This window comes from Coffea arabica, chromosome 8e (assembly GCF_036785885.1).
Source record: "Coffea arabica cultivar ET-39 chromosome 8e, Coffea Arabica ET-39 HiFi, whole genome shotgun sequence".
Taxonomy (NCBI): domain Eukaryota; kingdom Viridiplantae; phylum Streptophyta; class Magnoliopsida; order Gentianales; family Rubiaceae; genus Coffea; species Coffea arabica.
The window spans coordinates 35,843,234-35,866,158 of NC_092324.1; positions in this window are offsets into that span (position 1 = coordinate 35,843,234).

Here is a 22,925-nt window from a genome sequence, read left to right on the forward strand (position 1 = left end):
CCAGAAATTGGTTGCAATTATCCACTTTTTCCACCTTCTAGAGTCATTATATACCATTTCCAATCATCATTGATAGCCACACAATCATGCTCATATTAAAACAGAACAATCCCCAAAAATAATAAAACTTCATCACTTCAACCACAAATCAAGAAATAATCCATAAACTTGCATCTCATACTACCACTAATCATGATTTAAGCATCAATTAAGGAAGGAGGGTGGTTCTTCACAACTCACCTTAGAAACAAGAGAGAGGGAGCAATAGGTTCTCTTAGCTTTCCAAATAACTCCACAAATCAACTCACAAACACTAAGTGAAGAGGTTTTATGGAGAGATTGCAAGATTAAATGGTTAGATTGTTGAACTCGAGCAAGATTGAAGCCAAAAATTGAAGAGTTTTCTTTCTTTTCTTGCCTTGAAGAAGTCGGCCAAGAGGAAGACAAAAATGAGGAATTTTGGTGAATTTTTAGTTATTTAAGTCAATTGATAAGACATGGAATAGTAGTCAAATGGTCCACCCAATAGCCAAGTGACACTTGTCACTTAATTTAATGCTTGCCTAACTTTTGTCTCTCTCATACCAATCCACTTAGCATCCTCTACTTATCTCTTAACACCCGATAAATTAATTCCAGTATCCAAAACTTAACCTAGTTGGCCGAATTTTTCTGAACTTTTCGCACTAGTGGGTCCCACGTCCGGTAAATGCTCTTAATTTCTCAAAAACTATCCAATACTAGAAAAATCATCCAAAAACTATATTTACTCACAAAAATTATTTTCCCAATTTCTCACATCAATAAAATGTGGAAAAACGTGCAATTATAAAAAAAAATAAAACCGAGTACTTCAAAACAAAATTACAGGCTCTCACACTTATACTTTTCGGGGCGTCACAATCTCCCCTCCTTAAAAGAGTGTCGTCCTCGGCATTCCCTCTTGTACCAATCAAGTCAAGACATCCCGCAAAAATCACTCAAGCATTCCAAGTAAACACTAAGAGTCAAATCAAACCCACAGTCCGGCATCCTAAACTTCAAACCTAGGATACACAACAGAGATCTGAAGCCTAAGCTCCGATACCAACTGTGACAGCCCCACCTCCCCCTAAGGCGAACCAGAGGGTTCGGCGGGCCGCCTGCCCAACTCTCGCCGGGACTCAGTCGCTCACTACAGTCCTCAAACAAATATAAGATAAATCTCAATATAACTCAAATGAATTACAAGATAAATCTCAAATATTACATCAAATTCTCCACTAATTACATATCCAAAAGCGAAGCGTCCATGCTTCCACTGCGCCACTCTGATCCATGATCCAACTATTATACAAGAGGAAGTCCAAATTCAAAGTACACATGAGATAATTCATCCGATCACAGGAATAAGTACTACAAGCCTTTCTTCGCCACGAGCCCTGTGGAGGGGAATAAAATAGTTTTGGGGTGAGCTAGAAGCTCAGCGTGTAACCAGAAAAATCAGTAATCGAATCGGTTTAACAATAGTTCATTTCAATGATGTCATAAATCAATGATGGAGTATCAATAATTCAAGAAACATTTACACTGGAAAGCGATAGCAACATTCATTAAAAGGATACGGGCCCACATGGAGCCAAATATTCGCGCGCTCGCTCGTTCTCCTGCCATTTCCCCTTATTCCTCCAACTATTTCAAAATTTCATTTTGTGAATAAACTCTCGTTTGTTCGTTCATTTGTTCATTTCATTCACCCTTTCCTGGACATTGTCCAGGCTCCACCAACCTCCACCAACCTACAAAGGTAATACTCGAGTATACCAAACGTTCACCCAGGTCCCTAATCGCCCGACCGAGTCCGCTTCTGGCTCGAGACGACCGGTAACAAGGGGCAATGGCCAGTTCAGCCCAAAAGGCTTACATTCATGCGCAAGTAGCATTTAATCATTAATCATGAAAATTTCATATTTATTTAGGTCGAGTACGATAAAGTACACACTCGCCCAGAAAACTCGTTTTAACAATCATTGAAAGCACTTAACACATTATCAATCCATAATAACAAGCCAATAAGTCAAGGAAATATATCAAACAAGGAACACTCTCATATAAGCACGCATGATATGCAAGAAAACAGTTCAAAAGTAACTTTGGAAACAGTTCAAAAATAACTTTGGAAACAGTTCAAAAGTAAATAATGCAATAAACGTTTCACAAGTACGTTGGAAATAGTTTAGGGTCACTCACCTCCATGGCTCAGAAATAATCCATCATATAATATTGCCTTGCTCAAATCTAAATCTTAGATCACAAACTCAATGCAAACAAATCCCTTCAAAGTTCGGACAGCACTTCCCCTGAATTGCTAACTTTTCCAGCCATCATGGCTTCATTATTTCCTCAGCCAGTCCCAAAGTCACACGAAATATAAATTCTTCACAACGGCCGTTCAATAGGCTCCCAAGTACAAGTACAATTCAAGCTCTAAAATATTCCAACAAGCACAATAAGACTCGATTACAAGTCGTAAACCAATTCCAAATACCACCAAAATAGGGCTCCATAAGAATGTATAAGCACTAGAGTAAACCAGGAAAAATCCGGAAATGATTTAGCTTTAACCCTGAAAAAAATAATTTTTGATGTCATTTTGCGGTAATGGCACCAAAGGTGCTACGATTGTCGGATGAAGGTACAAGATACACCGTTTCGAAGCTAAGAGATAGGAATACAATATTACAGAAGGTCACTCAACCCAGTTTCGAGTGTAACCAGGTCAAAAATGCAAGATACTACACCAGAACCGCAAAAACAGATTCACAGAACGCATTCTAGCAGAAACATTATAAATCAGGCTACCTAAGTCCAAATCCAGAATTTCCAAAACCATCTGAAAGCTAAGAAACAGGGATACATTTCATCAGAAGACCTCAACAACCAATTCAGAAGCAATTCCAGCCAAAACAACCAATTACTGGCGCAATTCTTACATTCGGGTAAAACCAGGACAGCAAGGGTAATTTCGACTTTTCTCATTCTACGCTACTCCGATTGACCTGAAATTTTGTAGGCACCTCTAAAATGTCATTCTCTAAAACTTTCATGTTTTAAGTCAAGGACAATTCAGCCTCTAACTAGGAGCGATATATTCGGGCAGAATGTTCCCAATAGAACCCTAACTTTCTAAAATTTCTTCCAAACCAGAAATTGGTTGCAATTATCCACTTTTTCCACCTTCTAGAGTCATTATATACCATTTCCAATCATCATTGATAGCCACACAATCATGCTCATATTAAAACAGAAAAATCCCCAAAAATAATAAAACTTCATCACTTCAACCACAAATCAAGAAATAATCCATAAACTTGCATCTCATACTACCACTAATCATGATTTAAGCATCAATTAAGGAAGGAGGGTGGTTCTTCACAACTCACCTTAGAAACAAGAGAGAGGGAGCAATAGGTTCTCTTAGCTTGCCAAATAACTCCACAAATCAACTCACAAACACTAAGTGAAGAGGTTTTATGGAGAGATTGCAAGATTAAATGGTTAGATTGTTGAACTCGAGCAAGATTGAAGCCAAAAATTGAAGAGTTTTCTTTCTTTTCTTGCCTTGAAGAAGTCGGCCAAGAGGAAGACAAAAATGAGGAATTTTGGTGAATTTTTAGTTATTTAAGTCAATTGATAAGACATGGAATAGTAGTCAAATGGTCCACCCAATAGCCAAGTGACACTTGTCACTTAATTTAATGCTTGCCTAACTTTTGTCTCTCTCATACCAATCCACTTAGCATCCTCTACTTATCTCTTAACACCCGATAAATTAATTCCAGTATCCAAAACTTAACCTAGTTGGCCGAATTTTTCTGAACTTTTCGCACTAGTGGGTCCCACGTCCGGTAAATGCTCTTAATTTCTCAAAAACTATCCAATACTAGAAAAATCATCCAAAAACTATATTTACTCACAAAAATTATTTTCCCAATTTCTCACATCAATAAAATGTGGAAAAACGTGCAATTATAAAAAAAAATAAAACCGAGTACTTCAAAACAAAATTACAGGCTCTCACACTTATACTTTTCGGGGCGTCACAATCTCCCCTCCTTAAAAGAGTGTCGTCCTCGGCATTCCCTCTTGTACCAATCAAGTCAAGACATCCCGCAAAAATCACTCAAGCATTCCAAGTAAACACTAAGAGTCAAATCAAACCCACAGTCCGGCATCCTAAACTTCAAGCCTAGGATACACAACAGAGATCTGAAGCCTAAGCTCCGATACCAACTGTGACAGCCCCACCTCCCCCTAAGGCGAACCAGAGGGTTCGGCGGGCCGCCTGCCCAACTCTCGCCGGGACTCAGTCGCTCACTACAGTCCTCAAACAAATATAAGATAAATCTCAATATAACTCAAATGAATTACAAGATAAATCTCAAATATTACATCAAATTCTCCACTAATTACATATCCAAAAGCGAAGCGTCCATGCTTCCACTGCGCCACTCTGATCCATGATCCAACTATTATACAAGAGGAAGTCCAAATTCAAAGTACACATGAGATAATTCATCCGATCACAGGAATAAGTACTACAAGCCTTTCTTCGCCACGAGCCCTGTGGAGGGGAATAAAATAGTTTTGGGGTGAGCTAGAAGCTCAGCGTGTAACCAGAAAAATCAGTAATCGAATCGGTTTAACAATAGTTCATTTCAATGATGTCATAAATCAATGATGGAGTATCAATAATTCAAGAAACATTTACAGTGGAAAGCGATAGCAACATTCATTAAAAGGATACGGGCCCACATGGAGCCAAATATTCGCGCGCTCGCTCGTTCTCCTGCCATTTCCCCTTATTCCTCCAACTATTTCAAAATTTCATTTTGTGAATAAACTCTCGTTTGTTCGTTCATTTGTTCATTTCATTCACCCTTTCCTGGACATTGTCCAGGCTCCACCAACCTCCACCAACCTACAAAGGTAATACTCGAGTATACCAAACGTTCACCCAGGTCCCTAATCGCCCGACCGAGTCCGCTTCTGGCTCGAGACGACCGGTAACAAGGGGCAATGGCCAGTTCAGCCCAAAAGGCTTACATTCATGCGCAAGTAGCATTTAATCATTAATCATGAAAATTTCATATTTATTTAGGTCGAGTACGATAAAGTACACACTCGCCCAGAAAACTCGTTTTAACAATCATTGAAAGCACTTAACACATTATCAATCCATAATAACAAGCCAATAAGTCAAGGAAATATATCAAACAAGGAACACTCTCATATAAGCACGCATGATATGCAAGAAAACAGTTCAAAAGTAACTTTGGAAACAGTTCAAAAATAACTTTGGAAACAGTTCAAAAGTAAATAATGCAATAAACGTTTCACAAGTACGTTGGAAATAGTTTAGGGTCACTCACCTCCATGGCTCAGAAATAATCCATCATATAATATTGCCTTGCTCAAATCTAAATCTTAGATCACAAACTCAATGCAAACAAATCCCTTCAAAGTTCGGACAGCACTTCCCCTGAATTGCTAACTTTTCCAGCCATCATGGCTTCATTATTTCCTCAGCCAGTCCCAAAGTCACACGAAATATAAATTCTTCACAACGGCCGTTCAATAGGCTCCCAAGTACAAGTACAATTCAAGCTCTAAAATATTCCAACAAGCACAATAAGACTCGATTACAAGTCGTAAACCAATTCCAAATACCACCAAAATAGGGCTCCATAAGAATGTATAAGCACTAGAGTAAACCAGGAAAAATCCGGAAATGATTTAGCTTTAACCCTGAAAAAAATAATTTTTGATGTCATTTTGCGGTAATGGCACCAAAGGTGCTACGATTGTCGGATGAAGGTACAAGATACACCGTTTCGAAGCTAAGAGATAGGAATACAATATTACAGAAGGTCACTCAACCCAGTTTCGAGTGTAACCAGGTCAAAAATGCAAGATACTACACCAGAACCGCAAAAACAGATTCACAGAACGCATTCTAGCAGAAACATTATAAATCAGGCTACCTAAGTCCAAATCCAGAATTTCCAAAACCATCTGAAAGCTAAGAAACAGGGATACATTTCATCAGAAGACCTCAACAACCAATTCAGAAGCAATTCCAGCCAAAACAACCAATTACTGGCGCAATTCTTACATTCGGGTAAAACCAGGACAGCAAGGGTAATTTCGACTTTTCTCATTCTACGCTACTCCGATTGACCTGAAATTTTGTAGGCACCTCTAAAATGTCATTCTCTAAAACTTTCATGTTTTAAGTCAAGGACAATTCAGCCTCTAACTAGGAGCGATATATTCGGGCAGAATGTTCCCAATAGAACCCTAACTTTCTAAAATTTCTTCCAAACCAGAAATTGGTTGCAATTATCCACTTTTTCCACCTTCTAGAGTCATTATATACCATTTCCAATCATCATTGATAGCCACACAATCATGCTCATATTAAAACAGAAAAATCCCCAAAAATAATAAAACTTCATCACTTCAACCACAAATCAAGAAATAATCCATAAACTTGCATCTCATACTACCACTAATCATGATTTAAGCATCAATTAAGGAAGGAGGGTGGTTCTTCACAACTCACCTTAGAAACAAGAGAGAGGGAGCAATAGGTTCTCTTAGCTTGCCAAATAACTCCACAAATCAACTCACAAACACTAAGTGAAGAGGTTTTATGGAGAGATTGCAAGATTAAATGGTTAGATTGTTGAACTCGAGCAAGATTGAAGCCAAAAATTGAAGAGTTTTCTTTCTTTTCTTGCCTTGAAGAAGTCGGCCAAGAGGAAGACAAAAATGAGGAATTTTGGTGAATTTTTAGTTATTTAAGTCAATTGATAAGACATGGAATAGTAGTCAAATGGTCCACCCAATAGCCAAGTGACACTTGTCACTTAATTTAATGCTTGCCTAACTTTTGTCTCTCTCATACCAATCCACTTAGCATCCTCTACTTATCTCTTAACACCCGATAAATTAATTCCAGTATCCAAAACTTAACCTAGTTGGCCGAATTTTTCTGAACTTTTCGCACTAGTGGGTCCCACGTCCGGTATATGCTCTTAATTTCTCAAAAACTATCCAATACTAGAAAAATCATCCAAAAACTATATTTACTCACAAAAATTATTTTCCCAATTTCTCACATCAATAAAATATGGAAAAACGTGCAATTATAAAAAAAAATAAAACCGAGTACTTTAAAACAAAATTACAGGCTCTCACACTTATACTTTTCGGGGCGTCACAATCTCCCCTCCTTAAAAGAGTGTCGTCCTCGGCATTCCCTCTTGTACCAATCAAGTCAAAACATCCCGCAAAAATCACTCAAGCATTCCAAGGAAACACTAAGAGTCAAATCAAACCCACAGTCCGGCATCCTAAACTTCAAGCCAAGGATACACAACAGAGATCTGAAGCCTAAGCTCCGATACCAACTGTGACAGCCCCACCTCCCCCTAAGGCGAACCAGAGGGTTCGGCGGGCCGCCTGCCCAACTCTCGCCGGGACTCAGTCGCTCACTACAGTCCTCAAACAAATATAAGATAAATCTCAATATAACTCAAATGAATTACAAGATAAATCTCAAATATTACATCAAATTCTCCACTAATTACATATCCAAAAGCGAAGCGTCCATGCTTCCACTGCGCCACTCTGATCCATGATCCAACTATTATACAAGAGGAAGTCCAAATTCAAAGTACACATGAGATAATTCATCCGATCACAGGAATAAGTACTACAAGCCTTTCTTCGCCACGAGCCCTGTGGAGGGGAATAAAATAGTTTTGGGGTGAGCTAGAAGCTCAGCGTGTAACCAGAAAAATCAGTAATCGAATCGGTTTAACAATAGTTCATTTCAATGATGTCATAAATCAATGATGGAGTATCAATAATTCAAGAAACATTTACAGTGGAAAGCGATAGCAACATTCATTAAAAGGATACGGGCCCACATGGAGCCAAATATTCGCGCGCTCGCTCGTTCTCCTGCCATTTCCCCTTATTCCTCCAACTATTTCAAAATTTCATTTTGTGAATAAACCCTCGTTTGTTCGTTCATTTGTTCATTTCATTCACCCTTTCCTGGACATTGTCCAGGCTCCACCAACCTCCACCAACCTACAAAGGTAATACTCGAGTATACCAAACGTTCACCCAGGTCCCTAATCGCCCGACCGAGTCCGCTTCTGGCTCGAGACGACCGGTAACAAGGGGCAATGGCCAGTTCAGCCCAAAAGGCTTACATTCATGCGCAAGTAGCATTTAATCATTAATCATGAAAATTTCATATTTATTTAGGTCGAGTACGATAAAGTACACACTCGCCCAGAAAACTCGTTTTAACAATCATTGAAAGCACTTAACACATTATCAATCCATAATAACAAGCCAATAAGTCAAGGAAATATATCAAACAAGGAACACTCTCATATAAGCACGCATGATATGCAAGAAAACAGTTCAAAAGTAACTTTGGAAACAGTTCAAAAATAACTTTGGAAACAGTTCAAAAGTAAATAATGCAATAAACGTTTCACAAGTACGTTGGAAATAGTTTAGGGTCACTCACCTCCATGGCTCAGAAATCATCCATCATATAATATTGCCTTGCTCAAATCTAAATCTTAGATCACAAACTCAATGCAAACAAATCCCTTCAAAGTTCGGACAACACTTCCCCTGAATTGCTAACTTTTCCAGCCATCATGGCTTCATTATTTCCTCAGCCAGTCCCAAAGTCACACGAAATATAAATTCTTCACAACGGCCGTTCAATAGGCTCCCAAGTACAAGTACAATTCAAGCTCTAAAATATTCCAACAAGCACAATAAGACTCGATTACAAGTCATAAACCAATTCCAAATACCACCAAAATAGGGCTCCATAAGAATGTATAAGCACTAGAGTAAACCAGGAAAAATCCGGAAATGATTTAGCTTTAACCCTGAAAAAAATAATTTTTGATGTCATTTTGCGGTAATGGCACCAAAGGCGCTACGATTGTCGGATGAAGGTACAAGATACACCGTTTCGAAGCTAAGAGATAGGAATACAATATTACAGAAGGTCACTCAACCCAGTTTCGAGTGTAACCAGGTCAAAAATGCAAGATACTACACCAGAACCGCAAAAACAGATTCACAGAACGCATTCTAGCAGAAACATTATAAATCAGGCTACCTAAGTCCAAATCCAGAATTTCCAAAACCATCTGAAAGCTAAGAAACAGGGATACATTTCATCAGAAGACCTCAACAACCAATTCAGAAGCAATTCCAGCCAAAACAACCAATTACTGGCGCAATTCTTACATTCGGGTAAAACCAGGACAGCAAGGGTAATTTCGACTTTTCTCATTCTACGCTACTCCGATTGACCTGAAATTTTGTAGGCACCTCTAAAATGTCATTCCCTAAAACTTTCATGTTTTAAGTCAAGGACAATTCAGCCTCTAACTAGGAGCTATAAATTCGGGCAGAATGTTCCCAATAGAACCCTAACTTTCTAAAATTTCTTCCAAACCAGAAATTGGTTGCAATTATCCACTTTTTCCACCTTCTAGAGTCATTATATACCATTTCCAATCATCATTGATAGCCACACAATCATGCTCATATTAAAACAGAAAAATCCCCAAAAATAATAAAACTTCATCACTTCAACCACAAATCAAGAAATAATCCATAAACTTGCATCTCATACTACCACTAATCATGATTTAAGCATCAATTAAGGAAGGAGGGTGGTTCTTCACAACTCACCTTAGAAACAAGAGAGAGGGAGCAATAGGTTCTCTTAGCTTGCCAAATAACTCCACAAATCAACTCACAAACACTAAGTGAAGAGGTTTTATGGAGAGATTGCAAGATTAAATGGTTAGATTGTTGAACTCGAGCAAGATTGAAGCCAAAAATTGAAGAGTTTTCTTTCTTTTCTTGCCTTGAAGAAGTCGGCCAAGAGGAAGACAAAAATGAGGAATTTTGGTGAATTTTTAGTTATTTAAGTCAATTGATAAGACATGGAATAGTAGTCAAATGGTCCACCCAATAGCCAAGTGACACTTGTCACTTAATTTAATGCTTGCCTAACTTTTGTCTCTCTCATACCAATCCACTTAGGATCCTCTACTTATCTCTTAACACCCGATAAATTAATTCCAGTATCCAAAACTTAACCTAGTTGGCCGAATTTTTCTGAACTTTTCGCACTAGTGGGTCCCACGTCCGGTATATGCTCTTAATTTCTCAAAAACAATCCAATACTAGAAAAATCAACCAAAAACTATATTTACTCACAAAAATTATTTTCCCAATTTCTCACATCAATAAAATATGGAAAAACGTGCAATTATAAAAAAAAATAAAACCGAGTACTTTAAAACAAAATTACAGGCTCTCACACTTATACTTTTCGGGGCGTCACAATCTCCCCTCCTTAAAAGAGTGTCGTCCTCGGCATTCCCTCTTGTACCAATCAAGTCAAAACATCCCGCAAAAATCACTCAAGCATTCCAAGGAAACACTAAGAGTCAAATCAAACCCACAGTCCGGCATCCTAAACTTCAAGCCAAGGATACACAACAGAGATCTGAAGCCTAAGCTCCGATACCAACTGTGACAGCCCCACCTCCCCCTAAGGCGAACCAGAGGGTTCGGCGGGCCGCCTGCCCAACTCTCGCCGGGACTCAGTCGCTCACTACAGTCCTCAAACAAATATAAGATAAATCTCAATATAACTCAAATGAATTACAAGATAAATCTCAAATATTACATCAAATTCTCCACTAATTACATATCCAAAAGCGAAGCGTCCATGCTTCCACTGCGCCACTCTGATCCATGATCCAACTATTATACAAGAGGAAGTCCAAATTCAAAGTACACATGAGATAATTCATCCGATCACAGGAATAAGTACTACAAGCCTTTCTTCGCCACGAGCCCTGTGGAGGGGAATAAAATAGTTTTGGGGTGAGCTAGAAGCTCAGCGTGTAACCAGAAAAATCAGTAATCGAATCGGTTTAACAATAGTTCATTTCAATGATGTCATAAATCAATGATGGAGTATCAATAATTCAAGAAACATTTACAGTGGAAAGCGATAGCAACATTCATTAAAAGGATACGGGCCCACATGGAGCCAAATATTCGCGCGCTCGCTCGTTCTCCTGCCATTTACCCTTATTCCTCCAACTATTTCAAAATTTCATTTTGTGAATAAACCCTCGTTTGTTCGTTCATTTGTTCATTTCATTCACCCTTTCCTGGACATTGTCCAGGCTCCACCAACCTCCACCAACCTACAAAGGTAATACTCGAGTATACCAAACGTTCACCCAGGTCCCTAATCGCCCGACCGAGTCCGCTTCTGGCTCGAGACGACCGGTAACAAGGGGCAATGGCCAGTTCAGCCCAAAAGGCTTACATTCATGCGCAAGTAGCATTTAATCATTAATCATGAAAATTTCATATTTATTTAGGTCGAGTACGATAAAGTACACACTCGCCCAGAAAACTCGTTTTAACAATCATTGAAAGCACTTAACACATTATCAATCCATAATAACAAGCCAATAAGTCAAGGAAATATATCAAACAAGGAACACTCTCATATAAGCACGCATGATATGCAAGAAAACAGTTCAAAAGTAACTTTGGAAACAGTTCAAAAATAACTTTGGAAACAGTTCAAAAGTAAATAATGCAATAAACGTTTCACAAGTACGTTGGAAATAGTTTAGGGTCACTCATCTCCATGGCTCAGAAATCATCCATCATATAATATTGCCTTGCTCAAATCTAAATCTTAGATCACAAACTCAATGCAAACAAATCCCTTCAAAGTTCGGACAACACTTCCCCTGAATTGCTAACTTTTCCAGCCATCATGGCTTCATTATTTCCTCAGCCAGTCCCAAAGTCACACGAAATATAAATTCTTCACAACGGCCGTTCAATAGGCTCCCAAGTACAAGTACAATTCAAGCTCTAAAATATTCCAACAAGCACAATAAGACTCGATTACAAGTCATAAACCAATTCCAAATACCACCAAAATAGGGCTCCATAAGAATGTATAAGCACTAGAGTAAACCAGGAAAAATCCGGAAATGATTTAGCTTTAACCCTGAAAAAAATAATTTTTGATGTCATTTTGCGGTAATGGCACCAAAGGCGCTACGATTGTCGGATGAAGGTACAAGATACACCGTTTCGAAGCTAAGAGATAGGAATACAATATTACAGAAGGTCACTCAACCCAGTTTCGAGTGTAACCAGGTCAAAAATGCAAGATACTACACCAGAACCGCAAAAACAGATTCACAGAACGCATTCTAGCAGAAACATTATAAATCAGGCTACCTAAGTCCAAATCCAGAATTTCCAAAACCATCTGAAAGCTAAGAAACAGGGATACATTTCATCAGAAGACCTCAACAACCAATTCAGAAGCAATTCCAGCCAAAACAACCAATTACTGGCGCAATTCTTACATTCGGGTAAAACCAGGACAGCAAGGGTAATTTCGACTTTTCTCATTCTACGCTACTCCGATTGACCTGAAATTTTGTAGGCACCTCTAAAATGTCATTCCCTAAAACTTTCATGTTTTAAGTCAAGGACAATTCAGCCTCTAACTAGGAGCTATAAATTCGGGCAGAATGTTCCCAATAGAACCCTAACTTTCTAAAATTTCTTCCAAACCAGAAATTGGTTGCAATTATCCACTTTTTCCACCTTCTAGAGTCATTATATACCATTTCCAATCATCATTGATAGCCACACAATCATGCTCATATTAAAACAGAAAAATCCCCAAAAATAATAAAACTTCATCACTTCAACCACAAATCAAGAAATAATCCATAAACTTGCATCTCATACTACCACTAATCATGATTTAAGCATCAATTAAGGAAGGAGGGTGGTTCTTCACAACTCACCTTAGAAACAAGAGAGAGGGAGCAATAGGTTCTCTTAGCTTGCCAAATAACTCCACAAATCAACTCACAAACACTAAGTGAAGAGGTTTTATGGAGAGATTGCAAGATTAAATGGTTAGATTGTTGAACTCGAGCAAGATTGAAGCCAAAAATTGAAGAGTTTTCTTTCTTTTCTTGCCTTGAAGAAGTCGGCCAAGAGGAAGACAAAAATGAGGAATTTTGGTGAATTTTTAGTTATTTAAGTCAATTGATAAGACATGGAATAGTAGTCAAATGGTCCACCCAATAGCCAAGTGACACTTGTCACTTAATTTAATGCTTGCCTAACTTTTGTCTCTCTCATACCAATCCACTTAGCATCCTCTACTTATCTCTTAACACCCGATAAATTAATTCCAGTATCCAAAACTTAACCTAGTTGGCCGAATTTTTCTGAACTTTTCGCACTAGTGGGTCCCACGTCCGGTATATGCTCTTAATTTCTCAAAAACAATCCAATACTAGAAAAATCAACCAAAAACTATATTTACTCACAAAAATTATTTTCCCAATTTCTCACATCAATAAAATATGGAAAAACGTGCAATTATAAAAAAAAATAAAACCGAGTACTTTAAAACAAAATTACAGGCTCTCACACTTATACTTTTCGGGGCGTCACAATCTCCCCTCCTTAAAAGAGTGTCGTCCTCGGCATTCCCTCTTGTACCAATCAAGTCAAAACATCCCGCAAAAATCACTCAAGCATTCCAAGGAAACACTAAGAGTCAAATCAAACCCACAGTCCGGCATCCTAAACTTCAAGCCAAGGATACACAACAGAGATCTGAAGCCTAAGCTCCGATACCAACTGTGACAGCCCCACCTCCCCCTAAGGCGAACCAGAGGGTTCGGCGGGCCGCCTGCCCAACTCTCGCCGGGACTCAGTCGCTCACTACAGTCCTCAAACAAATATAAGATAAATCTCAATATAACTCAAATGAATTACAAGATAAATCTCAAATATTACATCAAATTCTCCACTAATTACATATCCAAAAGCGAAGCGTCCATGCTTCCACTGCGCCACTCTGATCCATGATCCAACTATTATACAAGAGGAAGTCCAAATTCAAAGTACACATGAGATAATTCATCCGATCACAGGAATAAGTACTACAAGCCTTTCTTCGCCACGAGCCCTGTGGAGGGGAATAAAATAGTTTTGGGGTGAGCTAGAAGCTCAGCGTGTAACCAGAAAAATCAGTAATCGAATCGGTTTAACAATAGTTCATTTCAATGATGTCATAAATCAATGATGGAGTATCAATAATTCAAGAAACATTTACAGTGGAAAGCGATAGCAACATTCATTAAAAGGATACGGGCCCACATGGAGCCAAATATTCGCGCGCTCGCTCGTTCTCCTGCCATTTCCCCTTATTCCTCCAACTATTTCAAAATTTCATTTTGTGAATAAACCCTCGTTTGTTCGTTCATTTGTTCATTTCATTCACCCTTTCCTGGACATTGTCCAGGCTCCACCAACCTCCACCAACCTACAAAGGTAATACTCGAGTATACCAAACGTTCACCCAGGTCCCTAATCGCCCGACCGAGTCCGCTTCTGGCTCGAGACGACCGGTAACAAGGGGCAATGGCCAGTTCAGCCCAAAAGGCTTACATTCATGCGCAAGTAGCATTTAATCATTAATCATGAAAATTTCATATTTATTTAGGTCGAGTACGATAAAGTACACACTCGCCCAGAAAACTCGTTTTAACAATCATTGAAAGCACTTAACACATTATCAATCCATAATAACAAGCCAATAAGTCAAGGAAATATATCAAACAAGGAACACTCTCATATAAGCACGCATGATATGCAAGAAAACAGTTCAAAAGTAACTTTGGAAACAGTTCAAAAATAACTTTGGAAACAGTTCAAAAGTAAATAATGCAATAAACGTTTCACAAGTACGTTGGAAATAGTTTAGGGTCACTCACCTCCATGGCTCAGAAATCATCCATCATATAATATTGCCTTGCTCAAATCTAAATCTTAGATCACAAACTCAATGCAAACAAATCCCTTCAAAGTTCGGACAACACTTCCCCTGAATTGCTAACTTTTCCAGCCATCATGGCTTCATTATTTCCTCAGCCAGTCCCAAAGTCACACGAAATATAAATTCTTCACAACGGCCGTTCAATAGGCTCCCAAGTACAAGTACAATTCAAGCTCTAAAATATTCCAACAAGCACAATAAGACTCGATTACAAGTCATAAACCAATTCCAAATACCACCAAAATAGGGCTCCATAAGAATGTATAAGCACTAGAGTAAACCAGGAAAAATCCGGAAATGATTTAGCTTTAACCCTGAAAAAAATAATTTTTGATGTCATTTTGCGGTAATGGCACCAAAGGCGCTACGATTGTCGGATGAAGGTACAAGATACACCGTTTCGAAGCTAAGAGATAGGAATACAATATTACAGAAGGTCACTCAACCCAGTTTCGAGTGTAACCAGGTCAAAAATGCAAGATACTACACCAGAACCGCAAAAACAGATTCACAGAACGCATTCTAGCAGAAACATTATAAATCAGGCTACCTAAGTCCAAATCCAGAATTTCCAAAACCATCTGAAAGCTAAGAAACAGGGATACATTTCATCAGAAGACCTCAACAACCAATTCAGAAGCAATTCCAGCCAAAACAACCAATTACTGGCGCAATTCTTACATTCGGGTAAAACCAGGACAGCAAGGGTAATTTCGACTTTTCTCATTCTACGCTACTCCGATTGACCTGAAATTTTGTAGGCACCTCTAAAATGTCATTCCCTAAAACTTTCATGTTTTAAGTCAAGGACAATTCAGCCTCTAACTAGGAGCTATAAATTCGGGCAGAATGTTCCCAATAGAACCCTAACTTTCTAAAATTTCTTCCAAACCAGAAATTGGTTGCAATTATCCACTTTTTCCACCTTCTAGAGTCATTATATACCATTTCCAATCATCATTGATAGCCACACAATCATGCTCATATTAAAACAGAAAAATCCCCAAAAATAATAAAACTTCATCACTTCAACCACAAATCAAGAAATAATCCATAAACTTGCATCTCATACTACCACTAATCATGATTTAAGCATCAATTAAGGAAGGAGGGTGGTTCTTCACAACTCACCTTAGAAACAAGAGAGAGGGAGCAATAGGTTCTCTTAGCTTGCCAAATAACTCCACAAATCAACTCACAAACACTAAGTGAAGAGGTTTTATGGAGAGATTGCAAGATTAAATGGTTAGATTGTTGAACTCGAGCAAGATTGAAGCCAAAAATTGAAGAGTTTTCTTTCTTTTCTTGCCTTGAAGAAGTCGGCCAAGAGGAAGACAAAAATGAGGAATTTTGGTGAATTTTTAGTTATTTAAGTCAATTGATAAGACATGGAATAGTAGTCAAATGGTCCACCCAATAGCCAAGTGACACTTGTCACTTAATTTAATGCTTGCCTAACTTTTGTCTCTCTCATACCAATCCACTTAGGATCCTCTACTTATCTCTTAACACCCGATAAATTAATTCCAGTATCCAAAACTTAACCTAGTTGGCCGAATTTTTCTGAACTTTTCGCACTAGTGGGTCCCACGTCCGGTATATGCTCTTAATTTCTCAAAAACAATCCAATACTAGAAAAATCAACCAAAAACTATATTTACTCACAAAAATTATTTTCCCAATTTCTCACATCAATAAAATATGGAAAAACGTGCAATTATAAAAAAAAATAAAACCGAGTACTTTAAAACAAAATTACAGGCTCTCACACTTATACTTTTCGGGGCGTCACAATCTCCCCTCCTTAAAAGAGTGTCGTCCTCGGCATTCCCTCTTGTACCAATCAAGTCAAAACATCCCGCAAAAATCACTCAAGCATTCCAAGGAAACACTAAGAGTCAAATCAAACCCACAGTCCGGCATCCTAAACTTCAAGCCAAGGATACACAACAGAGATCTGAAGCCTAAGCTCCGATACCAACTGTGACAGCCCCACCTCCCCCTAAGGCGAACCAGAGGGTTCGGCGGGCCGCCTGCCCAACTCTCGCCGGGACTCAGTCGCTCACTACAGTCCTCAAACAAATATAAGATAAATCTCAATATAACTCAAATGAATTACAAGATAAATCTCAAATATTACATCAAATTCTCCACTAATTACATATCCAAAAGCGAAGCGTCCATGCTTCCACTGCGCCACTCTGATCCATGATCCAACTATTATACAAGAGGAAGTCCAAATTCAAAGTACACATGAGATAATTCATCCGATCACAGGAATAAGTACTACAAGCCTTTCTTCGCCACGAGCCCTGTGGAGGGGAATAAAATAGTTTTGGGGTGAGCTAGAAGCTCAGCGTGTAACCAGAAAAATCAGTAATCGAATCGGTTTAACAATAGTTCATTTCAATGATGTCATAAATCAATGATGGAGTATCAATAATTCAAGAAACATTTACAGTGGAAAGCGATAGCAACATTCATTAAAAGGATACGGGCCCACATGGAGCCAAATATTCGCGCGCTCGCTCGTTCTCCTGCCATTTCCCCTTATTCCTCCAACTATTTCAAAATTTCATTTTGTGAATAAACCCTCGTTTGTTCGTTCATTTGTTCATTTCATTCACCCTTTCCTGGACATTGTCCAGGCTCCACCAACCTCCACCAACCTACAAAGGTAATACTCGAGTATACCAAACGTTCACCCAGGTCCCTAATCGCCCGACCGAGTCCGCTTCTGGCTCGAGACGACCGGTAACAAGGGGCAATGGCCAGTTCAGCCCAAAAGGCTTACATTCATGCGCAAGTAGCATTTAATCATTAATCATGAAAATTTCATATTTATTTAGGTCGAGTACGATAAAGTACACACTCGCCCAGAAAACTCGTTTTAACAATCATTGAAAGCACTTAACACATTATCAATCCATAATAACAAGCCAATAAGTCAAGGAAATATATCAAACAAGGAACACTCTCATATAAGCACGCATGATATGCAAGAAAACAGTTCAAAAGTAACTTTGGAAACAGTTCAAAAATAACTTTGGAAACAGTTCAAAAGTAAATAATGCAATAAACGTTTCACAAGTACGTTGGAAATAGTTTAGGGTCACTCATCTCCATGGCTCAGAAATCATCCATCATATAATATTGCCTTGCTCAAATCTAAATCTTAGATCACAAACTCAATGCAAACAAATCCCTTCAAAGTTCGGACAACACTTCCCCTGAATTGCTAACTTTTCCAGCCATCATGGCTTCATTATTTCCTCAGCCAGTCCCAAAGTCACACGAAATATAAATTCTTCACAACGGCCGTTCAATAGGCTCCCAAGTACAAGTACAATTCAAGCTCTAAAATATTCCAACAAGCACAATAAGACTCGATTACAAGTCATAAACCAATTCCAAATACCACCAAAATAGGGCTCCATAAGAATGTATAAGCACTAGAGTAAACCAGGAAAAATCCGGAAATGATTTAGCTTTAACCCTGAAAAAAATAATTTTTGATGTCATTTTGCGGTAATGGCACCAAAGGCGCTACGATTGTCGGATGAAGGTACAAGATACACCGTTTCGAAGCTAAGAGATAGGAATACAATATTACAGAAGGTCACTCAACCCAGTTTCGAGTGTAACCAGGTCAAAAATGCAAGATACTACACCAGAACCGCAAAAACAGATTCACAGAACGCATTCTAGCAGAAACATTATAAATCAGGCTACCTAAGTCCAAATCCAGAATTTCCAAAACCATCTGAAAGCTAAGAAACAGGGATACATTTCATCAGAAGACCTCAACAACCAATTCAGAAGCAATTCCAGCCAAAACAACCAATTACTGGCGCAATTCTTACATTCGGGTAAAACCAGGACAGCAAGGGTAATTTCGACTTTTCTCATTCTACGCTACTCCGATTGACCTGAAATTTTGTAGGCACCTCTAAAATGTCATTCCCTAAAACTTTCATGTTTTAAGTCAAGGACAATTCAGCCTCTAACTAGGAGCTATAAATTCGGGCAGAATGTTCCCAATAGAACCCTAACTTTCTAAAATTTCTTCCAAACCAGAAATTGGTTGCAATTATCCACTTTTTCCACCTTCTAGAGTCATTATATACCATTTCCAATCATCATTGATAGCCACACAATCATGCTCATATTAAAACAGAAAAATCCCCAAAAATAATAAAACTTCATCACTTCAACCACAAATCAAGAAATAATCCATAAACTTGCATCTCATACTACCACTAATCATGATTTAAGCATCAATTAAGGAAGGAGGGTGGTTCTTCACAACTCACCTTAGAAACAAGAGAGAGGGAGCAATAGGTTCTCTTAGCTTTCCAAATAACTCCACAAATCAACTCACAAACACTAAGTGAAGAGGTTTTATGGAGAGATTGCAAGATTAAATGGTTAGATTGTTGAACTCGAGCAAGATTGAAGCCAAAAATTGAAGAGTTTTCTTTCTTTTCTTGCCTTGAAGAAGTCGGCCAAGAGGAAGACAAAAATGAGGAATTTTGGTGAATTTTTAGTTATTTAAGTCAATTGATAAGACATGGAATAGTAGTCAAATGGTCCACCCAATAGCCAAGTGACACTTGTCACTTAATTTAATGCTTGCCTAACTTTTGTCTCTCTCATACCAATCCACTTAGCATCCTCTACTTATCTCTTAACACCCGATAAATTAATTCCAGTATCCAAAACTTAACCTAGTTGGCCGAATTTTTCTGAACTTTTCGCACTAGTGGGTCCCACGTCCGGTATATGCTCTTAATTTCTCAAAAACAATCCAATACTAGAAAAATCAACCAAAAACTATATTTACTCACAAAAATTATTTTCCCAATTTCTCACATCAATAAAATATGGAAAAACGTGCAATTATAAAAAAAAATAAAACCGAGTACTTTAAAACAAAATTACAGGCTCTCACACTTATACTTTTCGGGGCGTCACAATCTCCCCTCCTTAAAAGAGTGTCGTCCTCGGCATTCCCTCTTGTACCAATCAAGTCAAAACATCCCGCAAAAATCACTCAAGCATTCCAAGGAAACACTAAGAGTCAAATCAAACCCACAGTCCGGCATCCTAAACTTCAAGCCAAGGATACACAACAGAGATCTGAAGCCTAAGCTCCGATACCAACTGTGACAGCCCCACCTCCCCCTAAGGCGAACCAGAGGGTTCGGCGGGCCGCCTGCCCAACTCTCGCCGGGACTCAGTCGCTCACTACAGTCCTCAAACAAATATAAGATAAATCTCAATATAACTCAAATGAATTACAAGATAAATCTCAAATATTACATCAAATTCTCCACTAATTACATATCCAAAAGCGAAGCGTCCATGCTTCCACTGCGCCACTCTGATCCATGATCCAACTATTATACAAGAGGAAGTCCAAATTCAAAGTACACATGAGATAATTCATCCGATCACAGGAATAAGTACTACAAGCCTTTCTTCGCCACGAGCCCTGTGGAGGGGAATAAAATAGTTTTGGGGTGAGCTAGAAGCTCAGCGTGTAACCAGAAAAATCAGTAATCGAATCGGTTTAACAATAGTTCATTTCAATGATGTCATAAATCAATGATGGAGTATCAATAATTCAAGAAACATTTACAGTGGAAAGCGATAGCAACATTCATTAAAAGGATACGGGCCCACATGGAGCCAAATATTCGCGCGCTCGCTCGTTCTCCTGCCATTTCCCCTTATTCCTCCAACTATTTCAAAATTTCATTTTGTGAATAAACCCTCGTTTGTTCGTTCATTTGTTCATTTCATTCACCCTTTCCTGGACATTGTCCAGGCTCCACCAACCTCCACCAACCTACAAAGGTAATACTCGAGTATACCAAACGTTCACCCAGGTCCCTAATCGCCCGACCGAGTCCGCTTCTGGCTCGAGACGACCGGTAACAAGGGGCAATGGCCAGTTCAGCCCAAAAGGCTTACATTCATGCGCAAGTAGCATTTAATCATTAATCATGAAAATTTCATATTTATTTAGGTCGAGTACGATAAAGTACACACTCGCCCAGAAAACTCGTTTTAACAATCATTGAAAGCACTTAACACATTATCAATCCATAATAACAAGCCAATAAGTCAAGGAAATATATCAAACAAGGAACACTCTCATATAAGCACGCATGATATGCAAGAAAACAGTTCAAAAGTAACTTTGGAAACAGTTCAAAAATAACTTTGGAAACAGTTCAAAAGTAAATAATGCAATAAACGTTTCACAAGTACGTTGGAAATAGTTTAGGGTCACTCACCTCCATGGCTCAGAAATCATCCATCATATAATATTGCCTTGCTCAAATCTAAATCTTAGATCACAAACTCAATGCAAACAAATCCCTTCAAAGTTCGGACAACACTTCCCCTGAATTGCTAACTTTTCCAGCCATCATGGCTTCATTATTTCCTCAGCCAGTCCCAAAGTCACACGAAATATAAATTCTTCACAACGGCCGTTCAATAGGCTCCCAAGTACAAGTACAATTCAAGCTCTAAAATATTCCAACAAGCACAATAAGACTCGATTACAAGTCATAAACCAATTCCAAATACCACCAAAATAGGGCTCCATAAGAATGTATAAGCACTAGAGTAAACCAGGAAAAATCCGGAAATGATTTAGCTTTAACCCTGAAAAAAATAATTTTTGATGTCATTTTGCGGTAATGGCACCAAAGGCGCTACGATTGTCGGATGAAGGTACAAGATACACCGTTTCGAAGCTAAGAGATAGGAATACAATATTACAGAAGGTCACTCAACCCAGTTTCGAGTGTAACCAGGTCAAAAATGCAAGATACTACACCAGAACCGCAAAAACAGATTCACAGAACGCATTCTAGCAGAAACATTATAAATCAGGCTACCTAAGTCCAAATCCAGAATTTCCAAAACCATCTGAAAGCTAAGAAACAGGGATACATTTCATCAGAAGACCTCAACAACCAATTCAGAAGCAATTCCAGCCAAAACAACCAATTACTGGCGCAATTCTTACATTCGGGTAAAACCAGGACAGCAAGGGTAATTTCGACTTTTCTCATTCTACGCTACTCCGATTGACCTGAAATTTTGTAGGCACCTCTAAAATGTCATTCCCTAAAACTTTCATGTTTTAAGTCAAGGACAATTCAGCCTCTAACTAGGAGCTATAAATTCGGGCAGAATGTTCCCAATAGAACCCTAACTTTCTAAAATTTCTTCCAAACCAGAAATTGGTTGCAATTATCCACTTTTTCCACCTTCTAGAGTCATTATATACCATTTCCAATCATCATTGATAGCCACACAATCATGCTCATATTAAAACAGAAAAATCCCCAAAAATAATAAAACTTCATCACTTCAACCACAAATCAAGAAATAATCCATAAACTTGCATCTCATACTACCACTAATCATGATTTAAGCATCAATTAAGGAAGGAGGGTGGTTCTTCACAACTCACCTTAGAAACAAGAGAGAGGGAGCAATAGGTTCTCTTAGCTTGCCAAATAACTCCACAAATCAACTCACAAACACTAAGTGAAGAGGTTTTATGGAGAGATTGCAAGATTAAATGGTTAGATTGTTGAACTCGAGCAAGATTGAAGCCAAAAATTGAAGAGTTTTCTTTCTTTTCTTGCCTTGAAGAAGTCGGCCAAGAGGAAGACAAAAATGAGGAATTTTGGTGAATTTTTAGTTATTTAAGTCAATTGATAAGACATGGAATAGTAGTCAAATGGTCCACCCAATAGCCAAGTGACACTTGTCACTTAATTTAATGCTTGCCTAACTTTTGTCTCTCTCATACCAATCCACTTAGCATCCTCTACTTATCTCTTAACACCCGATAAATTAATTCCAGTATCCAAAACTT